Source organism: Stegodyphus dumicola, chromosome 8 (genome assembly GCF_044657685.1).
Source record: "Stegodyphus dumicola isolate Sdum_Otavi_A_Nest chromosome 8, ASM4465768v1".
Classification (NCBI taxonomy): Eukaryota; Metazoa; Arthropoda; class Arachnida; order Araneae; family Eresidae; genus Stegodyphus; species Stegodyphus dumicola.
Window position 1 is genome coordinate 82,339,466 of NC_140775.1, and position 24,746 is coordinate 82,364,211.

Here is a 24,746-nt window from a genome sequence, read left to right on the forward strand (position 1 = left end):
TGTTCTGAATTCATTTGTAATTTAAAAAAGAACTAGCTGTTGAGTAATAGTTTAAAGAAAATGTTGCGACAGAAATTCTGCATTATAAATACGTTTAGTATTCAGAATGTTATTTTTATAAGTATCTTTACTTTAAAAATCTTATGCGTATAAAAAAGGCATCTAAGAATAAATATATTTAAAGAAAGTCTTAAATTTTGAAAAAGGTATTTTATTTTACTACAATTAACTCAGCCACATATAATTTAATTTTACATTTTTATTCAGTATACAAAGCACGGTTATTTAAACACTTAAGGAATGAAAAAGTGCTTTCTTAGAAAAGTGCTTTAAAGTGTAATAATCTAAAAACCAAAGGTTCAAATAATTGGTAAAATGTTGCGTAACTAAGTGCGTTTCACGATGCAAATTATTCCAAAAGAACGAACGAAGCATTAGTATCTAAAAATATATATCCCAAATATTCCAAAATTTTATAAATCTTTAATTCATCATAGCGCTGCGCTATGATGAATCTATATTAAAGTATATGATGAATCTATATTAATGATGATGAATCTATATTAATCTATATCTAAGTGAATCTATATTTTTTGGAGAGAATTTTTTTAATAACAGGAAAATTAATTTAATTTATTTCTATACCGATTACCATATACGGTTTCGATTCAAAACTGAGTGCGTAGGTATTGATAATGTTGGGTGTTCAAAGCAATATAGCAGAACTACACATCATGGAGAACACTGGCTATAGGATGAAAATAAAATGTTTTAAGAGTCTTTTCTGAAAATTAACAGAATAGGTTATAACGTATTTTCTTCCTCCTTTCTGCCTTCGTAGTGTAATGGTAGTACACTCGGCACGTATTCGAGAGGTCGAGGTTCGAGTTCCGGCTAGGGCTTTGGCCATTTTTCGTGTTTCCTACTTCAAAAATCCTAGTGACTTTACAATACATCCGAACTAAAAGATGGTGGATGATGATTCTTCACCATCAGGATTTATCGACTGGATCCCTTAATCCCCAGCCGCCCTTTAAAAGGAGGAGTATATAAGGTATTTTCTCCTTTCTTTTTGCATGCTTTCGTAGTGTAACAGTAACATGCTCAACGCGTTCAGGTTCGAGTTCCGGCGAGGGTACTGCTCATTGTTTAAGTCTCCAGCATAAAAATAACCTAATGTCTCTACAAGGTGAACAGTGTATGTCCACATATGCCATATGAAAAAGACAGGCTGAAATAAACAGGTGCTGACTTGATAACTTGCTGGTCCACCTAGCATTACATCCGTTGGCAGGCATCTGACTACCAGTCGATATGTTGCTACTAAATACATTGCCCATTAACTGGCCTTCACATGAATCTCACATCTTAAAGGACTCCTTCTGGAACTCGTATCTTCGGTAGATACACCAACATCAACGCTCCGAACCTCGAAACTCTGCTTTCACGATGCGAAAACTAGAAGTCTACCAAAGATTAAATATAGTTGCACATATTTTCTTTTTCAGCACAGTGCAGACGCTGAAATGTCTGAAGTCGAATGGAAATTTCTCAACAGATATGAAAGAATGAAAAGAATTGGAAAGAAGAGAAAATGCTTTACTTATTTGAGGATAAAGGATAGAAAAAAATATTATGATCTAAAAGAATTTAATATATTTTTAAAAAGCTAATAAAAACAAAAATGCATTGACTTATAAACCTATCTGAAGTTCATGCCAAACTTAATAAAATGTAGTTTAGCAACTAAGTTGTAAATTACAGCGTTACGTTTAGTTACGTATAATTTATTCTTGAGAAAAACCTTTAAAGAATTATAAAGTTACTTAGAATGTTTAAATCATTTCTTATCCTTTGGATGAATGATGTAACGTTTCAATAATTTCGTTACTGTATTTTAAAATTGGAGGTACGATCTCTTATCTGCAACGCTTTACTTTCTCTATATGCGTGAGCTTAAAATTATTGATGGCATCGTCTTCATTTTTCCTGCATAACTTGTCGAAGTGACAGGAATGTATTATCCAAAATTTCGAGAGAAATATTGTCAAAGCCTATGTTTAAGGAGTCTATGGTGTCTCTTCCGACAAGGGGAAGATAGCCAAGTTTTTTTCCATAATCTTTGCATTTACGTCTACAGTTTTGTGTTTGTAAGGAATCAACATTCACGTATGATTGACTTTGATAATTATTTTTGGAAGCATGTTTCCAAATCCTTGATATGGTCATTTTGATGCACTTAAAACTGAAAAAAAAACTGAATTTGATCATTGAATAAAATCATAAAAATTTGTTATAATTCGTAATAATTAGATTAACCTAAAAACTTAAAGATGTGTCAAAACAAATGACAGATGTCATGAAACATTGTTTTTGATTGACGGCTTTGTAATTTTGCGCTACAACATAACGTACAGCTGCATTCGCCGATCATTCCCGTTTATTCACTTGCTACTATTATTATGAAACAGAAGTAGTATAATTTAAGAATATTAATACTTCAGTTTTAGGCTAATTTTCAGCGTAATTTATTGTGTTATATATAAATAATTGTTAAACTTATATATATATAATTTACTTGTTAAAATTTATATATATGTATATATAAATTTACTTGTTAAAATTTAAGTTGTTTGATTGGAGTTAATTTAGTTTAGCAGTTCTAAGCTAAATTAATTTCAATCAAGCGATTTTTAGTGTCAGTTTTAGAAATATAGATATGATCTAAAATAACTAAAGGTTTTTAGTTACCATACAGTAAATAAGCAGACGATAATTTTTTTTCGTACAATGTTAATCTTTATTTGGCAATTATGAGAACAATATTCACACCAGTTTTTCGACACAGCTGATTTTACTCTTATCAAGAGACAGAATTTTAGAAATTAGTGTCTAATTATCTACTACTTACTATCTGTAATAAGAGAGCTACAAACAGAAACAAAGTATATTAAAATAACTTTCTTCCTCATTCGAATTTGAAATACATATACGCATGCTTCGTAGTACCAATGTTTCAAATGTTACCGAAATTTGCAGATTTACCACACTGAAATCTTATTAAAGGTGCAAAAATTAATGTACAGGATTTCACTATAAAATTAACTAATATACTCTCGGTTAGATTAAAAATATTGCTAATCAACTATTATATTTTATGAAAATCAAGACTTTCTTCTGATGTTTTCTTGACGGCTAACGAGTGAGAAAGTTTCTAGACAATAACTTGTTTAGCAAATTTCTTTGATCTGACCAACTGGCCTCGATTCTGCCTCTAATCGTACTTTGAGTGGTCACGTAAGAAGATAAAGTAATTTTTTGTGTAAATTCCTTATGGTGTCGTGCCATTAGCAATTAAAAGGCCTATGTTTCGGTTTCCAAAAAAAGCATAGTTAGATCTTTACTCGCAGAAAGCTAAAATATCTTCCTTAAAAACTAAAGGTATTCTGGTGCAACAATGCTTTAAAAAGTAAGCAAGACTAATAAAATTTGCAACCAGCAGAAATTTTAAGTAAAAGAGCATTTTGCTGTAAATGTTAAGAGTTTTAGTTAAAAATACATGTGTTTTTCTTGATTGCTTTCAACTTTAAAAACCAGACCGTCTACACATGATTAAAATAAGCAAGTTATCATGCAGACTGCAATATAGCAAAATTATTTTTTCTACATGTAAACAAAACCATAGAAAAACTAATAAAGAATTTAATTATGAATATTTTGTTTGGAAGTAGGTAGAAGCATTCGAAAAGACAGCAATGATTTTTTTTTTCTTTCTGTGAGGACATTTTGTTTTTAATTAAATGAAACGGGAAGAAATACTTGAGCAACATTTGGAAATATTTAAGTAAAAAAAAATGTTGTAAATATTTCTCTTTTGTAATCCGTTGCATTTTTTTTCCTTGTATTCTGAAATGCAAATTATTTCTTAAGGATAAAAAATATGTTTGCCTGTTTATTTATATTAACTAAATTTAATTTAATTTGAGTAATAATTAATCATTAATTAACAAATAAAATAGTAATCTTAAAATCCAGTAACGGCTATGGAAGAAATTTACGTAGTTTATTCTTTTTTATTTGGTTTGACATTATACTTAAATGGATTTAGAAACGCATTACTATGGCCCACCAGCGGCCGGACGGTAAAGTTGCTGAACACTGGTAGTTCGGTTCGAAACACGCAAATGGGCTGGCTGTATGGGCGTTTTCGTGGTTTTCCCAATGTGTAACGTGTGTACGAGCCAGTTTTCCTTAGAAAGTCCTTCACGAAGGCATCCCTCCCCTTAAGCAGATAGCCCTAGTGCACTTTGCTATAATTAAGAAAACCAACCGTATTTATTATGACCTATACTAAACTTTACTAGTTAACATTTTTGGCAATACTGTAATAGTTTACTCATAAAATACTTTTGCTGAATTTTTTATTGTTTATTAAAAAGTCATGTATTAAAAACTAAGCTTTAGGTTAAAGCTTTTAATACTTTGATTTATGAAGTTTACCTGCAATTAAAGGGGAAAGAATTTTAAGGAAAATAGAAACATAGCACTTGCTCCATTGATTCTTAGTAGACCAGCTAATGTTTTAGTGTTAAAAGTATTATGGCGCAGTAAATTCATCTTCGCTTTTCAAGCGAATTTATCTTCTGATTTTAATATGATTCATTTTTAGTGATTTCTTATTGATTAAGTGAAAACTAATCCTTTAAATTTTTAAGATATTAATATAAATAATATAAAGCTATAATAGCACATGGTTGAAGAATATGTACATAGAATGTCTTCCTCTGTCAGGTATGACAAAGAATATTAATAAAGGAATTCCTTCTATTAGTTAAGAACTAATATAAAAAGTAAAAATGTAACAAATAATTTTATCCTGCCCTTAAAATACTTTGTTATAGTGTCTGTTATCAGATTGTAGAGAGCCTTTTAAAATTTTGTATAAAAGGTGGATGAAAGAGTTCCCTGCGATCTTTAAAAAGGTGTTCTACAGTAGAAGTCCGATAATCCGGCACGTTCGGGACCGGCTCGGTGCCGGACTACAAAAAATTTCGGTCTATCGGGCGGTAATTATAAGAACAATTAGGTTAATAAATAAACTAAAAATACAGTATGCAAATACATACAACAAAGTTTATTTTACATTTCATATAATGTATGTACACGTACTGTAAAACATATTTCACTTAGATTTAAAAAAGTCACGAATGTCTTTTTGTTTTCTTGACTTTTGGCGTTTAGTATAAAATGTATTTCTAATGATATGGAAATCAATAATTTCTGAAGCACTGTAGCTAGTACTAGGCTCGGCAAAAGATATAAACTTATTTAGTGATTCTGCAGCTTCTGCCCAGCTGATTTTTTCCTTTTCTTCCGTTTCGGCATCTGAGTCATTTTCTTCAAGATTTTGAGTAGGCTGAGGGTTTACTACAATGTTGATAATGTCCTCATCGGTTAGTTCTTGTTCAACAGGCTCATTCTCGTCGATTAAAAGCCACTCCTCTACCTCATCTTCAGGCAGGTTTTCAAAGGAATTGTCAGTACTTCTAACGACATCCAAAACTTTGGTCAGGGCGTCTTGATGGTTTTCTTCCTCATCAGTCTGTAGAGTTAGGTCAGATGCAGGGTTTGCAGCTGGCCAAAGTTTTCTCCAGCATTTTTGGAGTGTTGTATTTTTTACCTGGTTCCAAGACTGTGCAATAATCTTGGAACTTAGTCCAAGACGGCATCTTTTACTGTAAACTTTTTTTTGAAAATCAGTCACGTCACAGTCGGCATTTAACAGGCCTTGAATAAAAGACCTTCTATAAAAGCATTTAAAATTTTGAATAACCCCTTGGTCCATGGGTTGAATCAAAGATGTTACGTTAGGGAGCAGAGTAGCAACAGTATTTCCAGAAACTAACTCATCTACTGGCGGATGGGCTTTGCAATTGTCCAAAAGAAGGATGGCTTTAGTATTTTCTGGTAGACCAAGGCTTTTGAAGGATTTCTTGACCTCAGGCACAAAGTGGTGAAAAAACCAGTCTTTAAAGAGGGCGGCAGTTATCCACGCATTTGATTGAGCATTGTATTGGACAGGCAAGTGTGTAACATTCTTAAAAGCCCTGGGTTTTGCAGATTTACCTATCACAAAAGGGGTCACTCGGTGGTTTTCAGACGCATTAGCACATAGCAAAACGGTTAATCTGTCTTTGTTTTTTTTAAAACCCTTGACTGCTTTTTCTCCTCCCCCAGCTAGTGTAGATGTTGGTAAACATCGCCACAATAGCCCTGTTTCATCAGCATTGTAAATCTGTTCAGGTGTTAAATCATTATCAGCCACGATTTTCTCAAACTCGTCTTTGTATTTTTCTGCAGAGTTTTGGTTTGCTGAAAGGGTTTCTCCAGTTACATCAAGTCTTCGAATTCCATGCCGAAACTTAAAGTTTCTGAGCCAACCATCAGAATAATTGCATTCACTTTCAGCAACTCCTAAATCTTGGCCGAATTTCTTTGCCTTTTCAACAATCATTGGCCCTGTTACCGGCTTTCCTTCAGAACGTACTGCACTAAACCATTTGAACAATACACTATCTAGCTGTTCCAGTTTTGTTTTTTTTAATGTTTGTCTAGAAGCCAATTTTTCAGTTGTTACCGATTGAGAAGCAAACTTCATTAGTTCATCTTTTTGTTTTTTAATGTCATAAATAGTTGATGAGCCAATATTAAACTCATTCATTAAAACATTTCTATTCTCGCCTTTTTCTAGCCTTTTGATGATTTCTAGTTTCTGACTGAGAGTCAGTGTTACGTGTTTTCGTTTCTCTCCTTTTGAACTCGAAGGCTTAGGTTTTGAAAACATGGTCACTGTACAGTTAGAACGAAAATCACTTTTTTTTATAAACAGTTTCAAAAGTTACGTTTACTGCGATGTGAAAGGACACAAAACAACAAAGCACAAAAAAATGGCGAAGACGCTTCGTGATTGATTAACGGAGCTGCACTGCACCTGAATTTGTTGTGACAGCTGAGACTAGCCGGCCGCTAATTGTTTCCGAACAATACCGAGCGCTTCCGGATGATCTCGAACTACCCCGAAAACTTCCGAATAGCTCTCGAGCGGTTTTATTTGCTTTAAAGACACACTTTTGGAGAAAACCAAAATTTTTACAATTTTCCGGAGCGATGCCGGACTATCGGGCATTCCGGACTGTTGGATGCCGGATTAATGGACTTCTACTGTATTATTGTTTTAATGATAAAAATTTCTGCAATGTTGCAACTTTTGTTTTCTACATTTCTTTACACTGAAACTAAAATACTCAAATATAAGCTTACGTGAGTTTGTTTCCAAGTAGGCAAAATTATTCTGTTACATAAATCTGCATTTTAAAAGGATAACTACTTTGAATGCCTTCTAATTTTCGCAATCTATATCACAGTGCAGTTAGCATACCATTGTTTGATACGTTCTAAGTATTTACTTCAAATAACGAAAGTTATCACCCATGCAGTTTGTTCAATGAAAAGGTTTCAAATTGTAGGAAGCTTACAGGAGATGAAAGGAAAATAAAGAGGATTTTCTGATATAATACAAGCTCATAATTTATTTTATTTTTTAAGACAGAATCCTGTGTAAATGTTCAAAATTTAATTTGATCTGTTTACAGAAAGGTAAAAACACTAAATCATGATGTTGAAAACAAGAAATCGTGATGATGAAAAAACAGATCTAAAATGGAATATAGTTAAAAAAATAAGAGCATATCGAAATGTTAAATAGTTTCTATTTTTCCATTATTTTAGTTTTTTTATTTTGATATTATTATTAAATACATTACCCCAACTTATAGCAATATTTCAGATATACACCATCTCATTTAAAGCATTATAGCTTAAGAAATAAGCATTATTTTTTTTCAATTTAAATTTTTTGTAATATCTGAATAAATATAGTTAAACTTTTAAAATTTTCCATAGTACGTTATGGCCTACTTTTATGCTACATTGTAAAAGACAAATCTCGCCATATGATTGTAATATTATTGTAACGGTTTATGTATTTAGTTTGCTATTTTTAGTAAAATTTGTAATTAAAATTGTTTTATATTCCCGTTCAATGCAGCACGAGACCTATTTGAAGATAAAGCTACGCTGGAAAAATTAAAATACAGGACACGCGCATTTAACATTTTAATAGATATCTCGTAATTGAACTCTTTGTCTATCCAGAAAAATCGAGAAAATACCAGAATGTTCTCGTGAATAGGATAAGGAAAAAACCCATTTCAAAGCGCTCAAGATTTCTGCAATAAGTGGCAACAGTAATCCACCAATTGGTATATCGATGGAGTTCCTTGCAGTATGGTTATTGACACAGGAGCTAATGTTACCATCATTCGGAAGGATTTAACTCAACAGTTTAAAGATAAACTCATTTGGACGCCATCCTGTGTTGCCCTCTAGACTGCGTCTGGTGATAAAATCGACAAAGATGGGAAGCTGAACGTGAACATCACGTTTGGAAGTACCGCCTACCATCACACGGCATACGTGGCAGAGATTACAGATCCTTGCATACTTATTGCTTTTTAAGGAAATACAATTTTTCCTTGGACCTCAAACAACAAACTGCTTTTAGCACCTGATGATATGACTATCCATGATCAGAAGGGATCCTCACCTGGAAACGCTGACACCCTGTTTAGAAGACCTTGCCCAGAAAGCTACCAAAATCATACTAGGGTCGAAGAGAAACGCAAGACTACCGGCTATTCTCCATCTCAGACGCTCCGTGGTCGTAACCTTCGTCTGCCTTGTGATCTTCTGTTTGGTCGCTCTCCGGATGCACCTTCTTCGCCTGAAGAATACATCAAAGACCTCCCAGGCCCAGTTTGAAGTGATGCAAGAGCAAGTCAACTTGGTGACGGAAAAGATGAAGACCCGATACGATACGACAGCTGCTGGACATTGAATCAACGAAGGAGACAAGGTGTGCTTGTGGAACCCGATTCGATGAAAAGGATGAAAAGGACTCAGTCCTAAACTGCAGTCACCTTAGGATGGTCCGTACACAGTCCTAAACAGATTGAATGACGTCGTGGTTCGGATTCGCAAATCATCAAACTCTAATCCTAAAGTCATTCATTACGGCAGGTTAGCTCCTTACAATGGCCATAGTACGTAGTGTATATAACTGTAAATAGTATAAGGCCGCGGTCCTTTTTGTTTCTAATTGTGTATTTGATATGATTTGTATTTAGTATTTGATAGCATTTGATTTGTTTAAGGTTATTTATTGCAACTATTGTTTATGTTATTATTCTAATGTAATGTTTATAATTGCATTTATGCCTTAGTTATAAATTTGGCTTCCTGTCCAGGGATTGTACTACCCGGGACGTGCAGTCCTTGGGAAGGGGGCAGTGTTACGGTTTTTGTATTTAGTTTGCTATTTTTAGTAGAATTTGTAATTAAAATTGTTTTGTATTCCCGTGCATTGCAGCACGAGATTTATTTGAAGAGAAAGCTACGCCAGAAAATTTAACATTTTAATAAATAGATATCTCTTAACTGTACTCGTCTGCTATCCAGAAAAATCAAGAAAAACAAGAATGTTCTCGTGCTAATTAAAAAGCTTATAAAAGCTTGAGGTAAACGCCTCAATTCAGTTGTTACTGCTGTTACTGATTGTGGCGAATTCGCGAATTCGATTGTCAACTTAGTGCTGTTACTGATTGTAGCGAATTCGCGGTGAGATCGGATTAGCTTTCTCTGTGTTTTTGAATTGAGTTCTATTAAACATTTTAGTAGTTTAAAATATTAACTACTGTGAGATATTGCGATATTGCACGAATATGTCTGAGCAAATTTCAGCATTATGCTTTATTTCTTGGGATAAGAATAACTTTTATTAACTTTTTACCGACTTATGCATTCAATCCATTAGGAACCCGTAGGCACACAACATTATTGGTACGTTCGTAGACTTCGGGGGATATTTAGTCAATGTTATTTGTCTAAGAATGGGATGCTGGTATGTTTCTCACAACGAGTACATGGAAGACATATGCAATATTAAATGTTTATCTTTGACTAACAAAAAAGCAAATAATGGGAAAGTTAAGATCTAGTCAGACACTTAGGAACAGAAAACAAAATTAGCGCTATTAAAATATTACATTTTCACGAAATTTAGAAAGCTTTTCCTTTATAATGTAAGGAATTTCGTCTTGCATTGAAATGGAGGTCTTTTGTTCTTTTGTTATCTAAATAAAAATGGTTAAAAATACCTCCATTTTTATGTTTTTAGGAATATCTCCCAGTGGTTAGTGACTCTGACTGCCATGTCGAAAGGCCCAGGATCTAATTCCTGAGAAGGCATGGATATAAATTGTCTTTCAAAAAACATTTTGCATTGAAACAAGCAAGCGAACTTGAAATAAATTAAAATTGTATTTAGAACCTTAAAAGGGAAGTTAAATTAAGTTTTTAAAGACAATTATTTCTTTTCCAAAACTATTAACTATATTCATGTTTATTGCTTATTATTAATTCAAATATTTAAAGAAGTTTCCTATTATTTTAGGTGTATCCTATGCACGTACCGATTACTAATCTCTAGGATTATTGACGCGTACATATTTTAAAATACATTGCCCTATGTGTAGCGTGAATATAAGACCGTTTTCCTTAGAAATTCCCCCACGGAAATATCTCTATCGTTAGGAAGCGCTATAACTCCAAACAAGAATTTGTATTTCCGTATAGTAGAAAATAAATGAATGTTCGCTTGTTCGGATATCGGTACTATTCCACAGATGGCGTAGTGCATTTTCAGTTTTAAAAATAACTATATGGAACTGAAAACCGAATTTATGCGCAAATATGGGTATTAACTTTATGAGTACATTTCAAGTATATAGGCTAATGTTAATTCTTGTTTATACTTATTAGTGCTTTCTTTTTTAATTTCTCTTGCATTCCAAAAATTGTATTAGTGTACTTATATTTTCAAAATTTAGATTAACAAATATTTTTTAAATATAATGAAGTGCCGATCCATCTCTACTATAAATTGTCATAGGGGATTACGCTGGCGTACCTTTTAGGTGCCTCCATAGTAAAGTGACCACCGATTCCGGCCTTAGTAGTGGCCAACGGCTAATAACCGCCATTGGAAATTAATGAATGTAATTTAAAGGGACATAGCTTTACAACAGAAGCAATCTCTTCAAAATTATTCATTCCTATGAAATGTTCTATAAAAATTCTAATTATGTGAGAATAAATAGTGAAAATGGCTAAATGCTATGTTAAGCTCTTCCAGAAAGTTAAATACAGTTACAATAATAATAATTTATTAAGAACTAAGATTTTAAATAAGGATATAGTTTCTTCTTATTACTTATTGCCCAACGATATCAGAAAACTCTATTTACTTAAAACTAATAATTTAATCGCTCTTGAAGAGGCGAAGAGAAAATTGATTTCATTATTACACATGGTGTCTTGGAAAATCCATCAAAAAATTTAACGAATGAATAAAATAAAAACATTAATAAAATAAAATACAGTTTAAAATAAAATTAAACACTGCAGCACTATATTCTACAACTGTGCTTTCTAAAAAATTCTAAAAAAGCTAGTAATTTAAAATTATCCAAAATGAAATGAATAATGTTGTGTTGAAACTCTCTAAAGTACCTTCAGACGATTTCAAAAATCGGGAAATTATAAAAATAAAATTAACGCGCCTATTATACATTTCCAAAATGTAAGAAGCGAGTTTTGCTAATTATGTTACAGAAAGTAGTCACTTTTTTGTGGGAACAGACATGATGAAAATTGGAAAACGCGCAAACGAATCGCATGAAAAATGAGATATTCTAATAAAATGCTGTTAGAAAATGAAAAAAATATGCCTTCCAAGAAAATAAAATGACGCTAAAAATAAGATGTAAACATTAAATTTAAAAGTATAAAATTTTAAAGACAAAATTATTAAATAAACAAGATCAATAATATAGAAATTAACATAAAAACTTCTGAAAGGATTTAGATTTTATCGTTAAAGCAAATTAGAGTTTGTTAAGGCCTTTTATTCTCTCTCTAAGCATCTCAGATTACCAATCTACTCTTACACTCCCTCCGGCTAATTTTTTGTCTTTTTAGCTAAATTTTAATCATGGCTTTCTTCGCACTTATGCCGCATGCAGTTCAACAGCAAAATCCCAAAATTCTTAAAAGCTGCATATGTTTAAATTTCCGATACAATAATACTTTTATATTGTTTTCATTCTTTTCTCAGTTCATCATATCAATGTTCAGTTTTCTTGCTAGATGTCTTCAATTTTTTTAAAAAAACTAGCCAATTTTGCCGCCAGCTGCCTAATATTGTTATCATAAAAAGTATATAATGATTTAAAGAGACCAGCTAGTGTTACTTCATAAAAACTGTTTAATATGTCTGATTTTATATTGCATGATATAAATGCATTTTGATTTAAACCACCAAATAGATTAAAAAGTAGAAAAATATCTTTAAGAACTGCATTTATTGCTCTTCAGTCGCTTGGTTTGCTATTCACTAAGAGAAAGATTAAATTTGAAACTTATATTTTACGCTTTGCTTAACGGCAGCATGCTAGTGGATTGAGATAATTAAGTATTCTGTTTGAGGTAGAGGAAACACATTGTTTTCAAACAGCCGAATTTGTGAATTTAAATTGAGAGATTGTTTATAGCGAATGGCAACAATCTGACGCGCTAGTGATAAACATGTTCTATTTCGAACAACATTGCCATTTCCAGCTTTCAAATCGATGAACTTGTTAAGCAAAAATTTGTTAAATTTGGACAAAATAAGAAAAAAATAATTGAAAAAAAAAACCGAAATTCAAAATTCGGGTTTCTAGTGACGATATGGAGCACTACATGGATGAAAGTTTGTGGCTCTAGGCGCCGTTTCGAGACTAATATCACTAATAGTTAATGAATAAGAAAGGAAAGCAAAAACAATGTTCCGCATAAAAGTAAAATTGCGAGAAATTTCTCACCGAAATTTTATGATGATTGTGCAAAGAAAGTGACGAATTCTCTGCTTCTAAGAACGAGGAAGTTTAAAGTAGTTAAAGATAAAAGGGGTTTCAGAGAAATATTTTCCAATGTTGATGGCGCAAAAACTAGATTAGTTTGATCGTTTAGACACGATATTACTAAATCGCCGTAAAATACAAGTACCTTTAAATTTTAAAAGGACCTCTTTGTTTAAAACGACACACTCCGAAGTCACCAGAAGATATGTGCCCCGAATATAATAACTTAGTACCTTTTCTTATGCAAAACCTCTGACTTTTATTATTATAGGTATTTCCTTTGTTTTAATATTATTAGCTAACACACGTGTTCAACTTAATTTTTCCGCACATACTGATAAATTTTATTTTATTTGCATTGATAATTATCTTTTTTTTTTTTGCACTTTGGAAGACAAATTCAGTTTTTTTTAAGAGGATTTTTACTATAGACTGCACAGATAGTAAAGTGGTTAGGGAAGACGTCTGCGATACCGAAGGGTCCCGGAATCCCAAAGAAAGCACGGATGTAAATTGTCTGTCCCCTCTTAGGAGGTAACGGAAGCTGCCTATTAGGTGCCTCCAGAATAAAAGTGGGAACCACTTTCGGCCTTAGGAGTGGTCAGTGCTAGAATAGAAAATGCTGGTCAAAAATAAAATAAAATAAAATAAAATAATAATAATAATAATTACGATAATACGAACAGCAATCTTTTTAAATAATTGAACTAATTTTCCAAATCTCTATATCTAGTTTCCTATATGAATGAAAAGAAAATAATAGCAATATACATTCCAGCCTACTTCTAAATATAAATTTTATTTATGTTAAATTACGTTTTTAGCCCAAAGGGGCTTTAGCACAGAAGACTATTACGCTCGAAACAGCATTTTCGTCGCTTTACTATCAACGTCCGTTTCACTTTTCAAATTGTTGCCACCGAATAGTAGCGGCCTGTGTTACATTTAAAGAAATTAAATAATCAAGAATCCGCATGTATGTAAGTATGTTTCTCCCACTGAGAAAAAAAAAACGGTATCTAGGGCCACCAAATTTTGAATAACATAATTCTCCACCGGAATATGGTCACCTGAATGCCCAGATTGTCTATTTCATAAAAGGTTAAAGAATTTTTGATTATCAAACCCAACGCTTTCAAAGCGAGCAGCGGCAACACTGTAAAAAGAAACAGTTTTATATCAAGCGCGCGACATTGTCTATGGGAAGTTCTAAAGATAAGCTATTTTTAAATATTTTAGCTCAAAGAGCCACTAGTTCAAATTCTCTTGAAACGTTTATGTGTGTATAAAGGAAAAGAAAGCCCCTTTAGGCGTAATATAATATCTAAAAGTTTTCAAATTTTTTTTGTTTTGTTCCATTCTCTTTTTACAATGGCGGGCTCCAGCAGTTTATAGGCGTTGGCTACTACTAAGGCCGATAGCTGTCGTATCTTTATCATGGAGGTAACTAATAGGTGAACCACTGTATCTTTCTATAAAGGGACTGACAAATTACATTCATGACTTTTCCTGGATTCGAGCCCGAGTCCTTCGGTGCGCAAGCCAAAGCCACTAAAAACTTTCTTGCCTGGGAGGTGGTTAAATTGTGGACAAAAATTGAGAAATTCCTAATAGAAAGAAAAAAAAACAATTTAAGAGTAAACTTTAATTTCTGAGATTTTTGGGACTTCGAGGTTACACGAAGAATCTAGCGCCGAACATTCAAACTAATATTCTTTAAGTTTTCGCCATGTTTCAGGTAAAAATGCAAACTCCTAGTCCGCAGCTGAATAAATATTACTGTGCACATTTTAAACAGATTTTGCATTATAAATTTAAAGTGATTAGCACATTTCGCAAGCAAAATAGAACATTTATGGTTCGAATCCCAGAGGCAGTATTGTTTTTTTCTCAGATTTCTTACGCTTAGATGACAAATGATCTTTAGAATGGCGTCTGAACTATAAGAGTGGTGGATGTCAAGTCAACCTGGCTTTGGTCGACTGGATTTCGTGAACTTCCCCAGTCTTAAATGGAGAGAAAGTTGAAGGATTATGATATGCTTTTCTGAGAGTTCGTTTAGTTTAAGTGGTTAACATGTCTAATTAATAAAATGGAAGATATTTTACTGTCCCATTAAAATTCGATTCATGAAAATGATTGAAATCTGGACGCTGTTAGATTTGTAAAATTTCCACTTCAGCTTAATATTCACTACAAGACAATTTAAAACGAAAAAAAAAATGTTGTTGTTTACCTTACGTTACGTTGTTTATAATAGGAAAGTAATTTTTTTTATTTGATTCAGCACTAACCATTCTGATTTAAAAGTGTTAATTAGGTTTGTTGTGATATAAAATATTAATATTTCATAAGTTTTAAAGTGCAATAAGCATTTGTAACTTATTTTCTGTTGTTTTTATGTGTATTGTTCTGTGTAAAATAAACTTCAAAACTTTATTTTAAACATTTTACTGTTTTTTCAGGTTTCACAAGAAAGTAATATTCATCGTGAATCAACGAACTATAAATACCTTTCTCCAATAACTCAAGAAATATTTCATCTCCTCCAAGATAGCAACTAAATAAAAAATTCGCTTAAAAATACTGTGGAAAATGAAGACGCCGAATCCCTTGCTAAAGCAGAACCTGCTGCCTGGATTTGAGGTTGTAAATGTAAAATGGCAAAATTAGTGTCTGAAAAAAGAATCGCAATTAAATAAGATTTAAAAATAAATAGTTAATTAAATTTCGAATAACAAAAGAAATTCTTACGAAATCGAATAATATATGAATTAAGATGCCGCACTAACCCCTATTACATTAAATCATATCTGGGAATTGCTCTTTCTTCAACTATTGATATGAGAGTATTATCTCATCCTCAGACAGCTGCATTTGGGACGAAAGTGGCTCACCACAGCACCTACTACAGGGAGGAAAGCGGTAACAGTCAGTGGAAAAGAACTGGTAGCAATGTACCATGAGTTACGTACTGTCCTTCCTGGATCCTGTTTCCAAACGACAGGTGAGTATAATCAAATACAATCAAACCGAAACACTGAGCTTTCTTTCAATAATAAAATATTTCCAATGCTTTATTGTGATAGTTATGTAACATTAGACTTTTTTTGTAAAATAGTTAAAATTTTTATATTTTATTACCCAAAAATAGATTATTAGCTAAATCGGCATTAATACACCTAACAGAAGTAACAGTTACATCACGAGACAAGACCTTATGTCACCATACTGTAAACTCCGTGTGTCGCATATACTTATTTCTATTTTGTGATTCTTTCAATTGGTATTACTTATTTCTTGACAAGGATGCTCTTTAATGCAACTAAAATTTTAATTGTATCTTCCAGTGGTAGTAGATACTTGAAAATTATTGCCCCACCAACAATTCAATTCAGAACGTTTCTCTGTAATACGAGTATTGATATAATTTAATTTCGTTACGTGTGTGAAAACGAAAAATGGAAAAAAATAAACTATGCTAATAACTGCTTAAAAAGCATTTGATCTCTAAAAGTTAAACATTTTATCTTTAAATAATTAGCTTTAAATGATAAAAGTAATTGCATAAAATATTAGAGACGGCTGGCTTTGAGATTCATTGGAAGAATGCTAATTTTCTCCGTCATATAAACTAAGTTGGTAATTTTCTGTGCATATTTGTATTAATATTCAACATGGAATTTATTATGTCATATCCAAATTAGCAAACACAGTGGACAAATATGGCTTCCTCCTCGGTGAGGAAGGTTTTGAAATGTAATTCTCTCAAGCTGCATTGCTGGAAGCATTGCCTTTAAGACGAGGCTAGGCCTTCGTCAAAGGGGATTATGGTCGCCGATGTATTATGGAAATAGATCCCGGACTAATGGACTGGAATTTAGTGTAGCTGGATATGGTCTTGGATACTCTCCGATGTCTATCCTGCCATCCGTTCCGGAATATCCGCTGGAGATTTCGTAAATTTCCCTCCCAGTGAGACAGGACGAATGCTCGGAGTGGGAATCCGGAGGAATGATAATGATCAGAATAGAACAGGGGATTAATTTTTGGTTATGGCAACCCTTCTTCTAACGAAGGTAATAATCTGTCTCAAGAAAATGCGTAGTAAATTTACTACATTCATGATAAAGAAGATTTTACTCTTTCTACTAAGATTAGAGGGAAAAAATTGCAATCTGGAAAAGCAGAGTTATAGTATTTAAGAATAAACTCAATTCTTCAAATAATGCTATCCGATTAGGTACTTTTTAGTATAAAGCTTGCAATTTTCCTTGCTGTTCATGCAGAGACACATAACAGAACTCAAATATTACAAGAATAAGTAGTGTACTTGAGAAAAGTACATCTCACTCCAATCGATGCCTGTAATCGCTTCATAAAATACGTGAGATGGCTTAAATTCGCTGCAAGCATCAAATAGGAGGAAATATTAGTCCTAAGTGACTGAAAAATATTTTATAATTTTCCATTTTTTAATGTTGAAGATTGGAAAGGAATTAAGTTACGTATAGTTGAAATTATTAATTGCAATGAACTGCGTAACTTATTTTTTTGCAAGCATACTAAAGGCAATTTCTTTGAGTTATTTTTTGTTCCGGGATTTCATAGCCTGGATAATAAGAAGTATTACCACTTGAGGAAAATTTTTGTTTTAAGGCACTAAGTGAAATAAGTATACACGTACCTCTTAGTTAACTAATAAATTATTTAATTATTAGATGCTCAAATCACCATGTGACGATACATCGCGGTCAATTAATTAAGCAACTAAGTTTTTTTTTTTTTCTATTTTTTGCTTCTATCATTTTAAATAATTCATTATAAATAAAAGATTTTACGTTCGATGTCTTTAATTTATTGGGAGACTAATTCTTAAACTAATAAGCCTTATCATAACTGCCGTAACTGCTTCACTTAAAACGTTTCCAGATATTAAATTTAAATTTTCATATCAACGTAGATTTACAGCTTCGTTTTATTACATTTTTAAATTTTCAAAATAGATTTTTAAAACGTTAATTAAGACCTATTCGAGGTGCTAATTTTAAGTTTTCATTTTAGGCAAAATATGATGACATATATTTAATCCAAAGGGGCTTTGTTCTTAAAGGACTATTGCTTTCGTTTTGCACTTTTGCGTTCAATCGCTATAAACGACGAATCACTTTTCAAACTGTTGCAAATGTTAGAGTCCTGCATTACCTTTGAAAAAATTAAATAATGAAAAATCTGGATAATTGCATTTATATTTCGTGCATTGTGATAAAACAACGGTACATAAAACCATCGAACTTTCAATGACGTAATCCTCCTGCGAATATGGGCATGTGGAAGACAAAATTTGAAATTTGTAATTTGTTTTACTGCCGATTTCATATTTTGTAAACCTTTAGCGAATTTTTGAGTAACTAACTCAACGATTAAAAAGCGATCAATGGCAAACTCTACGGAAAAAAAAAAAAAAAAAAAAAAAAAAAAAACTTTTTATCTCCAGCGCGCGGAATTGTGTATCGGAAATTCTAAAGATATGCTTATTTTAAAATTAGTTTGCGACATTGCTACTGAACTAAATTTTATGGTTTAAGTGTTTCCCCATGTGTAACGTGTATACGACCCAGTTTCCCTTACAAAGTCCTCCATGAAGGCATCCCTCCCCTTCGGCAGATAGCCCTCGAGGCTTTGCCACAATCACACACACACACAAAGAAATATTCTTTAAGTCTAAATCCTCGGCATATTTTTGATGTTTCAAATATCATTGTAAAGTGTTTTGATCCTTTATAAATATGTAGCATTGATTATTTACTGTAAAATATAATTTAAATCATTAGAAAATGTGATGTACTAAGAGTACTTCCTATAATACAATTCACAACAAGAAATTAAAATATTATTTATAAAAAATATCTCTTCCAAAGTCTACTTATATTTAAAGTTTTGTTTTTAATTTCCTAAATGACTTTTACCAACTTCTGCGCATTTTGGTTTTGTTAACGTCATTTAAAAACCAGGAGTTATTAGATTTATGAATTAAAATTAATATTGTTTTAAAATAATAACTATAAATATTTTTTAATCGGAGCCAATACAACTTGCATTAAATTTCTCTTAGTATCTATTTTAATAAATTAATATCCTAATAGGACATCCTACCGGTATCCTATTAGTGAATCTAATAGTATAACAAATAAAACATTGAATTTTCTGGCAAATTCACATTCGAATGGCCCTTAAAACTATGTAAGCTAGCTGAAAATCTTTTTGAATATTGTATCATGATTTAATTAGTTCTCTAATGAAAATATTGCAGGAAAGCTATAAAAAAGAAGTCTATCTAAATCAAGGCTATAAATAAATATTTTTCTATTTTTACTTCCTTGTACGAAGTAAAAATGAAGTATTGTAATCGCGAAAAGTTTCAGGCAGCATATTTCAATGAAAATATCCTTTTTGACCGCTATCGAATGCAATTTAACGATGTTTTTGAGTGATATCTGTACGTAAGGACATATTAAAATACTCTTTTCCTTCAAAAAATTATAAAACTGCTTTAAAATTAATTCTGAGGAGAATTTTTCGTGGCGTCTATACGAACGTATGTACGTACGTACGTGCGTGCGTACGTACGTATCTCGCATAACTAAAAAACGAGTAGCCTCAGAACGTTGAAAGTTTGTATATAGGACTGCTATAACATGTAGATGTGCACCTCGTATTTTGGTTGCAATCGGCCCCACCAAACGTATATAAATATATTTATATATATATCCACTCTGTTACCCGGCTCAGTGATCTCACTTTCTTTACTCTTATAAGTTTGTAAATTGTACATTTTTTGCTTTAAAAATGATTGAATTATGTTGTTTTTATCTTCCGGTTAAGGATTTTATGCCTTTAGTAAATCTGTGTGCAATATTTTTAGAATTATCAGCAATTTTAAAGTTATTTAATTGCCGCTAAGCCTTTTTTTAATTGCGGCCATTGATGTTTACATTTGAAACAGGTGACTAGTGGATTTGTTGCCAATCTAGAGAAACTTAGCTTCGCAACAACAAAGATAACGCTTTCATTTATTATTGCCAATTAAATCATGCTTAATTCTTTCTGGAATTTTTTGGAGGAAATAAGCGTTTGAGATTTACTTCCTAAATTTTAATATAGATGTTTTGAGTTTTTATGTATTTTTGCCTTCTCGCGGAGTGAGAACTGAATTAATTAAATTAGAAATACTCAATCGTCTGTGAAAAACTGTTTCTTTATTGTTTTGTTTGCTTAATTTCTTTTATACATAGTTCTAGCTTTATTATAGTATTTGAATAGAACATGTGGCAACGATTAGATAATTCTTTAAATGATATACATTTTGTACATTCTTGCATTTATTCTTTTGTGGTTTATGCGCTGTCGGCGAAGTAGGTTTAATTCAATCTAATAATAGAACAGTGGTACCAATACCACTACCAGAGGGTATAAAAATCCGTTCAGTGGTTGCTTTCCATTATTTGAAGTTCAGATTTTGAGCGTAAGGTGCATTTGCCCCTCGCTCCCTATTTTAACTTCGCTAATTTTTCATGCTCGATCAGATAGGCTGGCTCAGTAAAAGTAGGCGGCCAGTGAAACTCTGATTAAAAATCTAGTTATAACCACGTGCAGTGCTGATAAGGACCACGTGTTTCTGTGACTCCTTCTCCTTCATTTTCTTCTTTCTAGGTATTTCTTTCTCCTGATGAGTAGGAACCTTTAGCTGCCCTCGAAATCGATTGTTTCATTATACCTACGCTAAATACAAGGTTGTTTTTACGATTTTGATCAGTCTAATAGGTTTAAATAAAATGCAAGAAAAAATGCGTATAATATTCCGTACAAGGAAGTCATGTGGTGTACACTTCAGATTTTTTAAAGAAATGTCGCTGTTAATTAGTACCAATCTGTAAAATACTGGAAATTGAAATTGAAAATCATTCCGATGGCAGCCTTCGAACCTGTAACGGCCACTTCTCTGCGACAACATCAGATCTGCTGTGAAACAAATTGTACAGGAAAGGTATATGAGAAGCTGACATGCTCTGTAGGGCATATGGTCTCCAAAGTGGGGTAAAGGGAAGTGATATTTGCGGGTACGCCAAATAATTAAGCTCCGGATCCCTCGAGAGTGCGTGATTGTGTATCACGCTAATACGAGGTTCTTTCATTGGTTACTGTGTTTGGTTTCACAAGAGTCACACCATCACAACTGCACCAGCTTTATAAGGGAATATAGTATATTACATTTCATTACATTTTCCGGAGAGTGTTTGGAAAGATTTCGTGACTGTTAAATCAATTTTTAAAATGTAAAGATTACTTTTTAAAATATTCACAATGACAGCCTTTTTTCTGGACTATAAATCTGGATCATGATTTCCATGACAGAAGGGCTTTTCGAAAATTTTCATTCCTCCTATACTACTTTATAGGATCAACTCATCGTGGTCGGTTTGCGCTTAGAAAGAGCTCTTTGCAAGAGACTAAAGGCAGAATTGTCCACACGTAAAATATCAGTGGATTTTGCAGGAATTCGTTAAAAATGTATATACGCAACACCTGTATCAGTTTTCACTTTTTCAAGGAACGCAGTAGTACTTTTTCAAAGTAATGGCTTATTGCTGTGCCTTGATTAAGTTCAATTTTTGAAAGTCCTCGTGATAAAAAAGAGTAATTTTTTCTGTAAATATCAGATGTAAAACTTACTCTTGATAACACACTGAGCTGATTTTAATACTCTTTTCCTTCTCTTCTTATTTTTAGTTTTCCATTCTAAGAAAATCCTTTGACAATAATAAACTCCTTATTGAAGATTTCTTTGTATTGACGGAACCAGGTTTCTATATCTTCTTCTCTTGGTTGCTGATAATAAACATACCGTTTTTGTAGCCATACCTTCTTATTTAGGCAAACCCATGCTTCATCAATAGTTACATTGTTTATCCATACATCTCTTGATAAACCGGTTCCATACAGAGTTTTACAAACTGTTCTGCGGTGAGCCACATACCTCCTCCAAGCTGTGGACATTATGTTTTTTAGCTTTTTAAAGTTTTAATTCTTAGTTTATTACTTATTTATTGTTGTTACAAATGTATTTAGACTTCTCATTGTGTTTCTGTGTCGGTAGATTTTCTTTTAGAAAATTTATCAAAATTCTTATTTCGAAAAATGCTATCAAAAATATTTTTTAGTGAAATGCTTTTTAAGAAATTTAACACCATCCGTTTCTGCAAAATTTTGAATTATGGAACAGGAACATTTATCTTCAGAAAGTGCTAAAGCATATCCTTCAGACAGCGTATTTACAAACGATATTTTGTAAGAAGAATCAATTAAAAAAGTAGCAGACGATATTTGTCGTTTCAAATGCCATTAAGTATTTTATGTTGCCATAAATTTTTATTCCAAAACATTTGCTTGCGTTTATTCTTTATCGAAATCATTCTAAAACTGTGTAAACACCCTCTGTATTACATTATATTTCATTTCGTTGCGTTATATTTCATTACTTTATTTTACATTACACTATATTAATGTTTTATTGCATTATAATAATTCTTTTCGTCTTAGGAGATGCGTGATCAAAAGATGTTCGGAGATCGCTTCTATAGTGTATTTGAAGAGTATGTTAATTATTACCGTTGTTCATTCTTTATATTATACGTATAATGTGGCAATACATAGCAATTTTTCAAATTCGGAATTTGGAATAAAACCATAATTTTGAATCATATACTATTTGTCATGCTTCTTTAAATTTTACATATTTTAATGCTGAAAATTATTTTTTAAAATACAGAAAGTTGCTCAAGGTCTTGATTTTTAAATAACATTGGATTACATTAATATCATAAGGCTAAGATTTTTAAAACTAATTCATAATTCTCTTCTAATTTCAATAATTTTAATCATTAGTCTTGCATTCCAAAATATAAATTTCTTTATTTTACTTCTCTTTGTCTCCAATAATATTGGCATAAAGAATAAAAGAATTCAAACGTTAGGATTTTGGCAATCTCCTTATCAAATATCATAAAATACTTAATTTTAAAACGATGCAATATACACATCTGTTTATGAATATAAGAAACGAGTAGTTCTTTAAACTGAGAAGAAAAAAGAAGCAATTGCATGAAGATAATTTGTTTTCTCATTTAGAAAATTTATCAAAATTTTTATTTCGAAATATGCTATCAAAAATATTTTTTAGTGAAATGCTTTTTAAGAAACCGGCACGTAGTAGCACAAGAATTAAAGTGTTTGCTTTATAATTTTAAATTAACAATGTATGATTTCAGTGTGTAGTTAAATCTTGAATTTCAAATTTATTTGGAACTGCTATTAAAGTATTGCCTGTGCACAAATTTTAAGCAAAGACGACCTTTGTCATTTCCAAATGCATAATAAGAGAAAGAATACTGTTTCCACTGCAATAAAAATGAAGGGAAACAAAACCATAATTTAGTTATATAAAGGGCGCACTTTATAAATTCAAACCTTTTCATAAATCAATTGAAAATTATTAAAATAAACAAACTTTTTATGATAAAATGTTTGCTGTCAATGCGTTTAAACTTTAAAAGGCATTTTAGAACTGTTTATGAAAGAATGATCTGAAAGGTAGAAATCGTTTGAAGAAAAGGCTTTGGTATAGATTAAAAGAAGACTCTAAAATAGTGGAGAAATAAATTAATAGATTATAAAGCGGAAAGAAAAATAAACTAAAACGCAATATTTGAATACCTGAAGAAAATGCATTTTAAAGATTTACGTTATTAGAATGTATTATGATCGTTATTATATTTAGGAAATAATTATACATAAATTTCTTGAGAATTGATTTATTTTGCAAAAATATTAACTATCAAGCTTTTTTCTTACTCTAAATTCAAAATAAAGAAGTATTCGCCCACCAGCGGCCGAGCGGTAAAGTCACTGAACACTAGTAGTTCGGTCTGAGTTTCGAATCCCACGAACGGGCTGGCTGCATGGGCGGTTTCGTGTTTTTCCCCATGTGTAACGTGTATACGAGCCAGTTTCCTTTAGAAAGTCCTCCACGAAGACATCCCTCCCCTTTGGCAGATAGCCCTCGAGGCTTTGCCATAACCACACACACACACAAAGAAATATTCTTTAAATCTAAATGTTCGGCATATTTTCGATGTTTCAAATATCATTGTAAAGTGTTTTGATCCTTTATAAATATGTAGCATTGATTATTTACTGTAAAATATAATTTAACTCATTAGAAAATGTGATGTACTAAGAGTACTTCATATAATACAATTCACAGCAAGAATTAAAATATTGTTTATAAAACATACCTTTCCAAAGTCTACGTACATTTAATGTTTTGTTTTTAATTTCCTACATGTCTTTTACCAACTTCTGCGCATTTTGGTTTTGTTAACGACATTTAAAAACCAGGAGTTATTAGATTTATAAGTTAAAATTAATTTTGTTTTAAAATAATAACTATAAATATTTTTTAATCGGAGCCAAAATGAATGAGCGAGAGGAAAGATCACAGGCGACCAACTGCGCTGGCGAGAATAACGGTTAAAGAAATATTGAATCTCTGCATAACAACTAAACAATGGTACAAAATTTAATAGCTAACGTAATCAGCATATGATA

The 24,746-nt window shown here is 32.0% G+C and overlaps 1 long non-coding RNA gene across 3 annotated transcripts in view; it reads left to right on the top strand.

Moving 5' to 3' along the window:
- LOC118184535 (uncharacterized) overlaps positions 1–24,746 on the top strand; it is a 329,712-nt gene that overhangs the window by 23,263 nt on the left and 281,703 nt on the right. For all 3 annotated transcript variants that reach the window (XR_015042853.1, XR_015042852.1, XR_004757443.2), the window contains exon 2: positions 15,545–16,086. This is a non-coding gene — a long non-coding RNA (uncharacterized LOC118184535). The remainder of the gene's footprint in view (positions 1–15,544; positions 16,087–24,746) is intronic.